At 39.8% G+C, this 13,616-nt stretch overlaps 1 pseudogene; it reads right to left on the reverse strand.

Moving 5' to 3' along the window:
- Nucleotides 1-916: 916 nt before the first annotated feature.
- The window catches only part of LOC138753120 (oxidative stress-induced growth inhibitor 2-like), a 59,242-nt pseudogene continuing 46,542 nt past the window's right edge, over nt 917-13,616 (reverse strand).

The following is a 13,616-nucleotide window of genomic DNA, read 5'->3' on the forward strand; positions in this document are numbered from 1 at the left end:
ACTCATTTTAAACTAAGGACCCAGCCCAGTCAGTCCTGCAGAGACCTTCCCACAAATATTTATGTTTTTGTGCCTAAATTGAGAGTGTTGCCCCATAGACAGGCCAATTAAAATAGTCATACTTATTCATACATGTAACATTACAAAATTACCACCATGCTCATTAATACAGTGTAGTTACTGGCCATCTGCTTGCAGGCATAATGATGCTACTTATGGAGATCTGGCTTTGAGTCTCACACTCCAATATAAAATATTCAGAACTCTGTAAATGACTATTATCAAATGCTTTGAAATGTTTGTCAGTGTATAAATGGATATTCTAGGATTAAAATTAATAATTACTAATATAAAATGATCTTAAGCAAAGTAAATGTGGTTGAAAAGACACTTATTGATACAATCCACCTCACTGATGTCTACAGGACAAAATATGCAAATGATCAGGAAACTACTGGAGCTGCATGGTAAGTGCAATGCCTTTACAGTGCCAGCAATCTGGGCAGCGGTTCAAATCCCACGCTGTCTGTAAGGAATGTATATGCTCTCCCTGTGTCTGCATGGGTTTTCCCTGGGGGCTCTGATTTCCCCCCACCATTTGGGACGTACTGGGGATGTAGGTTAATTGGGTGCAAATTGGGCTCATGGGCCGAAATGGCCTGTTACTGTGCTGTATGTCTAAACTTAAAGATAATAAAGATGGAGTTGGATTATACTTTTATATGCAGATCAAAAGATTAAATTTTGGGGACAGTCTTGTTTGTTGATTGTTTGCTGAAGCCATAGTCCCCTCTTCCATAAAGAAATTCCACAAAATATTAAAAATGGGCACATTAAAGCTGGTCATATCAGAAATTAACTAAACTACTTCTCCTCCCATTATCAAAATGTGATCAGGACATCCAGAATCTGTCCTTCAAAAACTAGTGTTGGCAACTTTTAGTTGCAAGTACATTCGTTCTAAATTGACCATTAACCTTAAACTTTGGGATCCATCTTCATTTCCAACGTCACAGATTAATTTTTTCTTTTCCTTCAAGCGTTTCACTAACCAATCACTAAGCAACTTGTAATGCCCAGATCTCCGCCTTTAAGAAAGTGGACAAAGTTATCCCCAGTTAGTGGGCCCATAGCAAAAAACAACGACCCTCTTTGGTGCACTTAAATGTAAATGGGATTTTGTTTACATGAAATGGGTGCTTACTTGTATCTATTCTCAAGTATTTTCCATGCTCTTTAAGAAAAGACAAATTGGGGTAATTACCAATCAGAATCAGGGCCATTGAGATACTCAGAACAATTTTCCTTCCTGAAGTAGTTTGAATAATGCATTTCATATCTGATAGAAAAGAAACAAGGTATGTTTTGAGAGTTTGTGATATAGCACTCCTTGCACATCTTGCAATAAACCTTGTGATACTCTGGATAAAGCTTCATTGAAAGCTGCTTGAAGATCAAGGCTGGGTCGGTTAAACTTCGGAATGCATGAATAACAGGGATATTGTGACAGTAAGCACACAATACTGCATCTGCTGCAGTCAGCCCTGCACAAATAATGAGAACAGGATCTGATGCTTGATTGACTCTTCAGCTTTTGATGACTGATTCAAAGGCTGAGATGCTGTGAAATACACTGTTTAGCAGGTAAATCATAGGTGCCTGTTGCTAAGACAACATTTTCGACATGAAGGCAAAAAGGCATATGTGAACCATCTCCATTTCTCTGATACCCTCTGACTTCCCAGAGGCCAGGAAGAAATCCATTTAACATAGAAGGGAGCTGATACGTCGTGCTATCTATTTTGACACTCTTTGGCATTTTGGCTTTCACACACTTCTGATTTTGCTGCAACCTTGAGACAGAAGTGACACAAGTATTGTCAATTAAGTTTTTCTGAAGTCCCATAATTTTAACATAGTCTTTATAATTTGAAGCAACTTCTTCAGGAGTTGCTCTATCATTTGTCAGGTTTCTGTGGAAAAAATGTTTTATAAAATATAAATTATTATTAGATCATCAACCATAGCTGCATCTATAATTAGTCCATCAATTGGTACATAATAAAATGAAATTATTTCAGTGATTCATGAACAGTTAATGCAGTCCAATTTATTAACTTCCTTATTTTGTTTTGCAACAATACATTTGGCTATATACTCATTGGTTGCAAATAGCCTGTTTTGGTCATTCAAATACCCAGGAACATAAGGTAGCAAACAAAACCAGATCTACTACAGCCTCTGACCTTCATCCACTTTACGAGAGGTGCCTGCTGCAAGAAAACAGTCGATATCATTAAAAGATCCCATCACCCTGGTCCAGGGTCAGCATCAAGGGGGAGCATCTCCCAGATGAGGTGCTGTCCCATACAGTTTGGCCGTCAGGACCCCCACACCCCCCCCTCCAATTGACAGGTCACCTCCAGCACCACCACCCCCCACCACACTAAACGAGCCCCCCTCAAATAAAATCCCTAATGCCCTCCCTAACATATGTTCTGGCATTGACACTGTCCTGGTCACAATGTCTTCTCACTGCTACTGTTGGGGAGAAGGTACAGAAGCCTGAAAACTAACACCTCTAGGTTCACAAACAGTTTTCCCCCCCTAACAGCTATCAATCTCTTGAACTTAAGTTCACTAATTGTTGATTCCTACGACAGCACAAAAGCACCGTCTACGCTATTGCAAATTCCTTTTTTGTACGAGAATTACTGTGAATACATATCTCTCTATCTTGTGTATTTATTTTCTCATTTAATGTAGTTTACTATCATAATTTTCCTTTGCAAGTACTTATTCAGTTGCAGCAAGGATTTTGGTGCATATGTACATTGTACAATATGTATGACAACAAACTAATTATTACTAGATCCATTATTATTTAAAAAATAAGAGACTTAAAACTTCTGAACATTCAAGGGTATAAGTAGTTAGACAACAGCATTTCCTCTGAATATTTCATGCCTAATTTTAAAAGCATAACCCTATTCAGGATAGAAGAAAAATGCTGAGGGTAAAACAACATTGGAAGTCTCCAATGGTAAAAACACTCTAATTTAGTTAAATTATTGGCATATTTAAACTTATTACAACCTTTTTCCAAATAATGATAGTCCAGTCTTCCTCATCATCACAGGCTATTGGTTCTCAATCTTCTTCTCGTGTGTTGGGCATGAACAGTGACTGCCTAACCAAACAGTTAAAGATTGGCAATGGCATCGAAATCAAAACATTGACCAAGTTGTGGAGGAAATCTCATATTGTGCCAGCTGCTCTTGTTTGGGAGATGCCACTGAAGGAACAGATTGGAGCAATGGGGGACATTGATAAGGGAATGAATTTCATCAATACCTTGTCACTTCTGAGGCATTTTTTTAATGTAATTTCCAAGTCATGCTCATTTAATTTCAATGCATATGGTTTTGCATAAGGTACTGTGAGAGATGGGAAAATTGATCTAAAATTATGAACATGGAAGAAACTAAAGTTCATCAGTAAATGGCTGTAACCAGTACAAACAGGATAAGCTTGGGGGTTAGGATGCAGGAAAGCAGAGTCAGCACGATTAACATAAGAATCTTCTAGTCTTTGTGACAAGACCATAAGACTAAGATAAGGAGTGGTAAGGAACAATAGAATGTAGGAATTTGAGGTAGTCTGGATCAGATAAGGGTCTCCTAGCCCTGGACAGAAGTACCAAGTCCTACATATCTAATTAGCTAACCATACACAGATTTATACATATGAAATTAGCCAACCCTAGATAGAATGAGTCAACTCTGCATATCAAGAGACTGTAGCCCCGAGAATCAGGAAGGTGTGAATAAGGACAATAACATGAAGGGACACCGACAGGATACCCCCTGGTCCTCCAAGTATACTGAAATTGCACGTAGGCAGGCAGGATTGCCTAATGCCAAACCTCTCCAGCAGGAGGCAGAAGAATGTAAGGGGGAGGGTATTCCTATACTGAAATCAACTGTATAAAAGTTGGGTGAGCCCCAGTGTATGTGTGTATTCCCAGGGTAAGGGGAAGCACCCAACTTTGCATTGTTGTAGTAATAAATGTTCTTTGTTCTCAATTTTTGTCTCGAGCAATTTCTTTAAAGGTACTTTAATTTCTAACAGTACCTTCACCAAACTCATAAGTTTAGCTGACAAATCTTGTTCAAATGGATATGGTTGAAAGTCTACACTTCTGTAAACATAACCTAGTATATTGCATGAAAGAGCACATAATAAATATTTTCACCAGAGTTCTGATCACCAGGATGGACAAGGCTTTACAAAAAGCACGGTGAAAAATTACATAACCATTAGTAACAGTAAAGATATTTAGAGTAATAGAGATCAGACCTTTTGGCCCGACACATCCATGCGAATCAAACTGTCCAGCTGAGCTACATTTGGCCAGTATTCCTCCAAAGTTTTCCTATCCATGTATCTGTCTAAATGCCTTTAAACTTTGTATTTCCAGCGGCTCAAAATTCCTATGGCACTCATTCTACAAACCCAACAACCTCTGGATTAAAAAAAAGTTACCCCCTCTGGTGCCTTTTAAATTTTTCCCCTCTGACCTCAACCCAATGGCCTTGCCTACCTTAAACCAGATTCCCCTTTTCTGGGAACAAATGCATTCTCCTTGGTTATGCCTCATGGTTTCATACACCTCCACAAGATCCCTCCTCAGCCTCCTATGCTCCAGAGAAAGAAGTCCCAGCCTCATCCACGTTAACGAGGATGATTCTAGGAATGAAAAGATTATCCTATGAGGTATGTTTGACAGGTTTTGGCCTGTATTTGTTGGAATTTAGGAGAATGGGAGTTGGTGGGGGGGGAGTTGCTGTCGTCTAACTACTTATACCCTTGAATGTTCAGAAGTTTTAAGTCTCTGATTTTTGAAAATAATAATGTGTTGTATAGATGTATGGACTGGCCATTCTGAACCTACCTGACCTTCCCTAACCCCTCCCTTAGCTCCTCCCCAGATTTCCCAATTAAGGCTGGCATGCCCAGACTTGCCCCATCTTGTTTCTGTACCTGGATCCTGGTCAAGTAGTGTATCAGTAATGCTCAGGTTTTTGGTCATTAAAGCCATTTAATTATTGTGTGCACCATAGGGGGAACATCTCATTGAAACATTTCAAATGATGAAAGGCATAGACAGGATAGTGTTAGAAATAGAAGTACCTTTAAAGAAATTGCTCGAGACAAAAATTGAGAACAAAGAACATTTATTACAGCAACAATGCAAAGTTGGGTGCTTCCCCTTAACCTGGGAATACACACATATACTGGGGCTCACCCAACTTTTATACAGTTGATTTCAGTATAGGAATACCCTCCCCCTTACATTCTTCTGCCTCCTGCTGGAGAGGTTTGGCATTAGGCAATCCTGCCTGCCTACGTGCAATTTCAGTATACTTGGAGGACCAGGGGGTATCCTGTCGGTGTCCCTTCATGTTATTGTCCTGATTCACACCTTCCTGATTCTCGGGGCTACAGTCTCTTGATATGCAGAGTTGGCTCATCCTGTCTAGGGTTGGCTAATTTAATATGTATAAATCTGTGTAAGGTTAGCTAACTAGATATGTAGGACTTGGTACTTCTGTCCAGGGCTAGGAGACTCTTATCTGATCCAGACTACCTCAACTTCCTACATTCTATTGTTCCTTACCACTCCTTATCTTAGTCTTATGGTCTTGTCACAAAGACTAGAAGATTCTTATGTTAATCGTGCTGACTCTGCTTTCCTGCATCCTAATCCCCAAGTTCATCCTGTTTGTACTGGCTACAGCCATTAACTGATGTATGAATTTTAGTTTCCTTCATGTTCATAATTTTAGATCAGTTTTCCCATCTCTCACAATAGAAAGGTATTTTCCTTTGGTGGTAGAGTTTAAGACAAAAGGACACAACTTCAGGATTGAAAGGCATCCGCTTAGAACAGAAATGCATAGGAATTTCTTCAGCAGAATGTGGTAAATCTGTGGAATTTGTTACCACAGGCTGTTGTGGAGGCCAGATCATTGGGAGTATTTAAGACAGCGATTGTTAGGTTCATGATTAGCCAGGGCATCAAAGGTTATGGGGAGGAGGCCAGGCAGTCAGGCTGAGTGGGAGAATGGACCATCTCATGATTGAATGGTGGGGCAGACTCGATGGCTTAATAGCCTTTTTCTGCTCCTATGTTTTATGGTCTTAATTAGCCTATCCTTATAAATCAAGCCCTCCAGTCCTGATAACATACTCATGAATATTTCCTGCACCTTTTCCAGCTTATTGACATCTTTCCTATGGTTGAGGGATCAGAACTGAACATAATAGTTTTTTTTATTTTATTTTTCACACTATAAACCACATTGATCAAGATACACACATTTTCCCTCTTGAACATATACAATGTCGTTTTCTCCCCCCCCCACTCCCCTCCCTCCCTCCCCTCCCATTCATTTAAAGTTCAGAAAATAAGATACATTAAACCCATCAAACAATGTTCACTCAATAAAAACAAACAAGAAATTCCACTGAGTCAGTTCTTTTCATTCTCTTCTCCTTCTGTCATTTTAGGTGGTAGATGTCCCCGGTAGGTTTTCTCTATTATGTTTCATGTATGGCTCCCATATTTGTTCAAATATTGTAATGTTATTTCTTAAATTATATGTTATTTTTTCTAATGGAATACATTTATTCATTTCTATATACCATTGTTGTATTCTCAAGTTATCTTCTAATTTCCAGGCTGACATAATACATTTTTTTGCTACAGCTAGGGCTATCATAACAAATCTTTTTTGTGCACCATCCAAACAAATCCAAATTCTTTGTTTTTTTATGTTACTTAGGAGGAAGATCTCTGGGTTTTTTGGTATATTGCTTTTTGTGATTTAATTTAATATCTGGTTTAGATCTTCCCAAAATTTTTTCACTTTCTCACATGTCCATATTGCATGAATTGATGTTCCCATTTCCTTTTTATGGTTGTTAGAAATTAAAGTACCTTTAAAGAAATTGCTCGAGACAAAAATTGAGAACAAAGAACATTTATTACTACAACAATGCAAAGTTGGGTGCTTCCCCTTACCCTGGGAATACCCACACATACTGGGGCTCACCCAACTTTTATACAGTCAATTTCAGTATCAGAATGCCCTCCCCCTTACATTCTTCTGCCCCCCTGGATGGGTTTGGCATAGGTAATCTTTCCTGCCTACGTGCAGTTTCAGTACACTTGGAGGACCAGGGGGTATCCTGTGGGTGCCCCATCATGTCATTGTCCTTATTCACACCTTCCTGATTCTCTGGGCTACAGTCTCTTGATATGCAGAGTTGACTCATTCTATCTAGGGTTGGCTAATTTCATATGTATAAATCTGTGTATGGTTAGCTAATTAGAAATGTATGACTTGGTACTTCTGTCCAGGGCTAGGAGACCCTTATCTGATCCAGACTACCTCAACTTCCTACATTCTATTGTACCTTACCATTCCTTATCTTAGTCCTATGGTCTTGTCACAAAGACTAGAAGATTCTTATGTTAATCGTGCTGACTCTGCTTTCCTGCATCCTAAGCCCCAAGCTTATCCTGTTTGAACTGGTTACAGCCATTTTACTGATGAACTTTAGTTTCTTCCATGTTCATAATTTTAGGTCAATTTTCCCATCTCTCACAATCCTCACTTTTCTTTTAGATCAGTAATACTGATCTTTCACCATGATCAGTGTTACTGATCTTTGGTTACTAGTGTCAGTGTGACTGATCCCCCCCCCTTTCCTCACTTCTTTTAGATCAGTAACACTGATCTTTCAAGTGTAAGGTGTAGCTTTACCCAGCTGGTCAATAACCGAATTGTAATGTCTGTGTAAAGTCTTTAGGTAGGGGAGCACCATGAAGGTCAGAATAGCGAGTCCAGCTGCTTATTAGGGTTTCGAGTATCAGGCTCCAGTTCTCAGTAAAGAGTCTAGTCCATCCCATACGTTGAAATATTGAAGCAGTGTCTTTGAAGCACACGACTTTTGTAAGCGTTGTCCCGACGAAGTCTGTGAGAGACGCTGCCTTCAGCAGCGAACGAGTAGTAGTCTGTGAGAAGCGCTGCCTTCAGCAGCGAACGAGTAGCAGTCTGTGAGAAGCGCTGCCTTCAGCAGCGAACGAGTAGCAGTCTGTGAGAAGCGCTGCCTTCAGCAGCGAACGAGTAGCAGTAGTCAGGCGGTTCCGTTGAATTGTGGCTAGTATCTAATGTCCTCTTCAGCCCCGAACCCTAGGGCCACCGATCTCCGAAGGCTGTTTGGAGCCTGATATTAAAGTGTCAAGCAGCTCACGTTGTTGGAAACTGGTGCTCCCCTTCACGGGGTGATGAAAAGTGACCAAGCTGGGGGGGGATTGTTTCTTGTGAGTTAACTGTGTGTTGCAGCTTGTCTGCTAACATTAGCATATGTATCATTGAACTTGGGAGTTGCAGCCTGTCTGTGTACATTAGCATATGTATTAACTCTCTCTCTCTCTGTTACATGTACAATCCTGACTACCATTCTGTCTGTCTTTGTCCCACCATGTCCTTTGTGCTATCGCTTCAAAACTCCTGTCTTTAATACCTGTGTAGGCTAAGATACAAATTAGATGTACTCCACTAAAGCTGTTCAGTTCCCCTGGTCCGTATTGGAATCCCTTGTTAACCCATATCCCACTATGACTATACATTAAATCTATGCCCTGTCTACATTCTAAAGGAGCACAATTGTAACCTCTGCTGCCCCTATTCCAGGGGGACTTAAAACATTAACGAACAATATTCCAAAAAATGAGTAAAACAACAATGAAAGTAAAACCCATTGAAAGCAGCAATAAAATATAACAATAACTGAATAAACAACAATAAATGTAAAGCTCATTGAAAACAGCAATAAAATACAACAATAACTGAATAAACCACAAAAAATGTAAAGCTCATTGAAAACAGCAATAAAATACAACAATAACTGAATAAACCACAATAAATGTAAAGCTCATTGAAAACAGCAATAAAATACAACAATAACTGAATAAACCACAATAAATGTAAAGCTCATTGAAAACAGCAATAAAATACAACAATAACTGAATAAACCACAAAAAATGTAAAGCTCATTTGAATCTGTGTGTCGTGATGTTGTGGTTCAGAAGCTGGTTCAATTCTTTGAATGTGGGTCCAGCCTTTCTCTCTTGTTCTTACTGCGGTGTCTGTAATTAAAAGTACACAGAAGGGACCATCCCAGGCAGGTTTTGGTTGATCCTCTTGCCATGCTTTTACATATAACCAATCACTAGATTTTAATAAAATGAATAACAATCTGACTTTCCTTTGTGTTAGTGTAAAAATTGTAAAATGAAACACAAACCATATTTGCATGGGTTTTGAATATGTTAGACCTTATTAAAATGCAGTTGGAGCTGCTTGTCTGTATGGGGCACAACCCTCCAATTTGTTAGAGTGAATAAATAACAGACATTGCAGCACAAGAGCCCCTGCAAAGAACTTGAAACATATTCAACCTTTAGTTCTGCCTTAAGTAAAATGCCTTGTGCCACAGCTCACAGGAGCTGGCCTTATTTAAAACAGTCTGTAAAACAGGCACCAAAAAAAGTTAAAAGATGTTCTTATGAAGATTGCACACACAATCATTTAAGTACAGGCTAGTTTCTATTATATTCCACTTAAAAGTTCTGCTGCATGAATCCTGGAGCTTGTGGAGTCATTATTGAATCAAGAAATATTGGTGCCATGCCAATCTCATTCTAACATGCCAATTTCTCCAGTCCTTAAGTCAAGATGTACTGAATAGCATCTGGTACAAGATCTGTGAGTTCTTAATGATATTATTATTCCTATGCGCCCAATTGTTCTGAACGATGCCACCAATTTAAATCATATTCCACCTATTGCAGTACTCACACACCACCATAGACCAGTTCGCAGGTTTATTTCTCCATTAAGCTGAATCCACTCGCGCAGGGTTTACCTCCGTGATCATTTACAATGTAACTTCCGCACTACCGGATTTAAATATAAACCTGATGAATGGGGGAAAGTTATCATGAATTAAATAACAGCGGCAATACAGAGAAATTGTGCTGAGGCATTAATTTCACTCCAGAGGAAAATGCACCAGAGAAATGATTAAACTTATAGGAATCCCCATAGGAATCCCCAGAGGTATCTTTATTCTCCAGAGGTGGGTGATCTTTAAACTCACGGACCTTGACTGCTGAATGTGTAGAAGAAATGTATTAAATGTGTTGATAGGGCTCCATACCTCTAACTGCAAGACAAGAGCCTGAAGCCTCAATTTCAAGTGCCACAGTGCACTTAAAGGGACATGCACACTCCCCCTTCAACTGGCTGATCCAGCCACTTTACACATCAGATCCTTTCTTTATCTCACATACACTTAAAGTTAAGATGTATAGAACTCACCCTATTTGCGCAAACATTTCTCCCTGCAAATGTTATAACATCACTCAACTCTCAGGTACTCCCTGTGCAAAATCACATTTAAATACAATTTATTTCATAAATTGGAATTAACTGGTAGTTAAATTCGCTAATTCTACAGTATTGAAAAATGATCCTTTATGACATTTAAATTTTAGCATGAATTTTAATCAATATTGGTCAGTGACTGAAGTGGGAAGTCGTGATTTATGAAATTATCTCTGGTCTCTACTCTCCCACTCCCTGCACTTCTCCCAACATTCAGGAGCTGGCACACAGTCCCTGCCTTTTTTCATGTTACTCATCTACTATTCCTTTAACTGCTTGCATCAAAATGTTAGCCTTTGCTTTCTGCTTATCCTCAGATGTCTGGACAAATGCTTTTTGTGTGATCTGTAGAAGCTGGGTTATTCCCTGCTCATGCCAATTTTCTGTCTTTTGTAATTTTCTCCTAATGTCTGGGGCTGAGTTGGTAACAAAACCTGTTAGTACCAATTGTTCCCCTGCTGGGGATTCTATGTCGAGACCCCCATATTGTATATATATTTGGTCCCAAAAATTGGTCTAACTGTTCGGCACATCCCTGGGGATCTTCTATCAGGGAGGTCAGTTCTTTCTTAAAGTTACACACTTCAGTACTGGTCAGGGGCACATTTACGAAACCGAGACCCTCTCCCATGGGAACTTCCCGCAGTGGTCTCATCCAATTGGTTTCTGGCTTATTAGGTCTGGGTTCCTGCTCCCTGGGAAATGAATCAAAGGGTTCTGCCCTTTCTTCCTGAAGAGTCTCACGCTGTTCTGAATTAAAGTTACCTCTCTCTCCTGCCAACAGAGGTGGTAATCGAGTGCTTTGTGAGCAAGTTATCATACCACTCCTGCTCTCTTCTCTCTTCTCTAGTGGTGGGGGAGGTGGGGAAGGTGCAGAAGGGTAGGTCATAGGAGGGGAAGGAAAGATAGGAGCCGGCATAGGAGTAACATAGGGTGGAGGGAGGGAATGTAACACATCCCAACCCTGTGATTCAGGGACAAAAGGTTCCTCCTCTCTCTTATCCCTGGATTCTTTCTCATTCAAAACCAGCTGTTCAATGGATCCCTTGAGCCAGCAGGCTGCATATTCCCTGCTCTCAACATTGTCTTTCTGGTTTTGATAGAGCCATAGGTTCAAAGCTTTACACATCCATTCATCCTCGGATCCGAATTTTGGCCAGTACACGGAGCTCCCTTTAACCGGGTATTTAACCCATTCATTACAACAATACCTGACCATCGTCAGTTTGTCTTTACCGCGGGTCTTTCCTGTGCCCCACTCAGATAACATCAACCCAAGCGGGCTGTACGTAGCTATCTGGTGGTCACGTCCTGTGTCAGGACTCTCATCTTTACTGCCCGCCATTCCCATGCTTAGGAACAAGTAAAATACTCTTACCGAGTTCTAGCAGTACTGCTCTAGCGCGCGTCCTTCCGCCGTTTGTTCTCAATGCCTCTTCTCGGATATCACTCGCTTCTTCCACTGACCAGCCACCCGTCGCCCGTGAGTCCAGCTGAATCAGCCGGGGTGCACCTACTCTCGTCGTCGGGGCACTCTGTCAGTGGAGGGAGTGTGATCCCGGACAAACCCCCATTTGTTAGAAATTAAAGTACCTTTAAAGAAATTGCTCGAGACAAAAATTGAGAACAAAGAACATTTATTACTACAACAATGCAAAGTTGGGTGCTTCCCCTTACCCTGGGAATACCCACACATACTGGGGCTCACCCAACTTTTATACAGTCAATTTCAGTATCAGAATGCCCTCCCCCTTACATTCTTCTGCCCCCCTGGATGGGTTTGGCATAGGTAATCCTTCCTGCCTACGTGCAGTTTCAGTACACTTGGAGGACCAGGGGGTATCCTGTGGGTGCCCCATCATGTCATTGTCCTTATTCACACCTTCCTGATTCTCTGGGCTACAGTCTCTTGATATGCAGAGTTGACTCATTCTATCTAGGGTTGGCTAATTTCATATGTATAAATCTGTGTATGGTTAGCTAATTAGAAATGTATGACTTGGTACTTCTGTCCAGGGCTAGGAGACCCTTATCTGATCCAGACTACCTCAACTTCCTACATTCTATTGTACCTTACCATTCCTTATCTTAGTCCTATGGTCTTGTCACAAAGACTAGAAGATTCTTATGTTAATCGTGCTGACTCTGCTTTCCTGCATCCTAAGCCCCAAGCTTATCCTGTTTGAACTGGTTACAGCCATTTTACTGATGAACTTTAGTTTCTTCCATGTTCATAATTTTAGGTCAATTTTCCCATCTCTCACATGGTGAAAACATCTGTCAGATACTGTTGGGTCCCATTTATTTAACTTTTGAGGTGTAATATATAGCCTATGTATCCAGTTATATTGTATCATACGTAACCTCGTATTTATTGTATTTCTCATAGTTCCTGAGCATAACTTCTCCCATGTTTCCTTCTTTATCTTTATGTTTAGATCTTGTTCCCATTTTTGTTTAGTTTTACCATTTGTTTCCTCATTCTCCTTTTCTTGTAGTTTAATATGCATGTTTGTTACAAATTTTTTGATTATCATTGTGTCTGTAATCACATATTCAAAATTACTTCCCTCTGGTAACCTCAGACTGCTTCCCAATTTGTCCTTCAAGTAGGATTTCAGTTGGTAGTATGCCAACACTGTATCGTGAGTTACACTTATCCTTCATTTGTTCAAAGGATAATAATTTATTTCCCGAAAAGCAATTTTCTATTCCTTTGATCCCTTTTTTCTCCCATTCTCTAAAGGAAAGGTTATCTATTGTAAAAGGGATTAGCTGATTTTGCATCAGTATTAGTTTTGGTAGTTGGTAATTTGTTTTATTCCTTTCTACATGAATCTTCTTCCAAATATTGAGCAGATGATGTAATACTGGAGAATTCCTACGTTGTACCAGTTTTTCATCCCATTTATATAATATATGTTCAGGTATCTTCTCCCCTATTTTATCTAGTTCTAATCTAGTCCAATCTGGCTTTTCCCTTGTTTGATAAAAATCTGATAGCTATCTTAATTATGCGGCTCTATAATAATTTTTAAAGTTTGGCAGTTGTAAGCCTCCTTGTTTATACCATTCTGTTAATTTATCTAGTGCTAT

This window comes from Narcine bancroftii, chromosome 2, assembly GCF_036971445.1.
Source record: "Narcine bancroftii isolate sNarBan1 chromosome 2, sNarBan1.hap1, whole genome shotgun sequence".
Lineage (NCBI taxonomy): Eukaryota > Metazoa > Chordata > Chondrichthyes > Torpediniformes > Narcinidae > Narcine > Narcine bancroftii.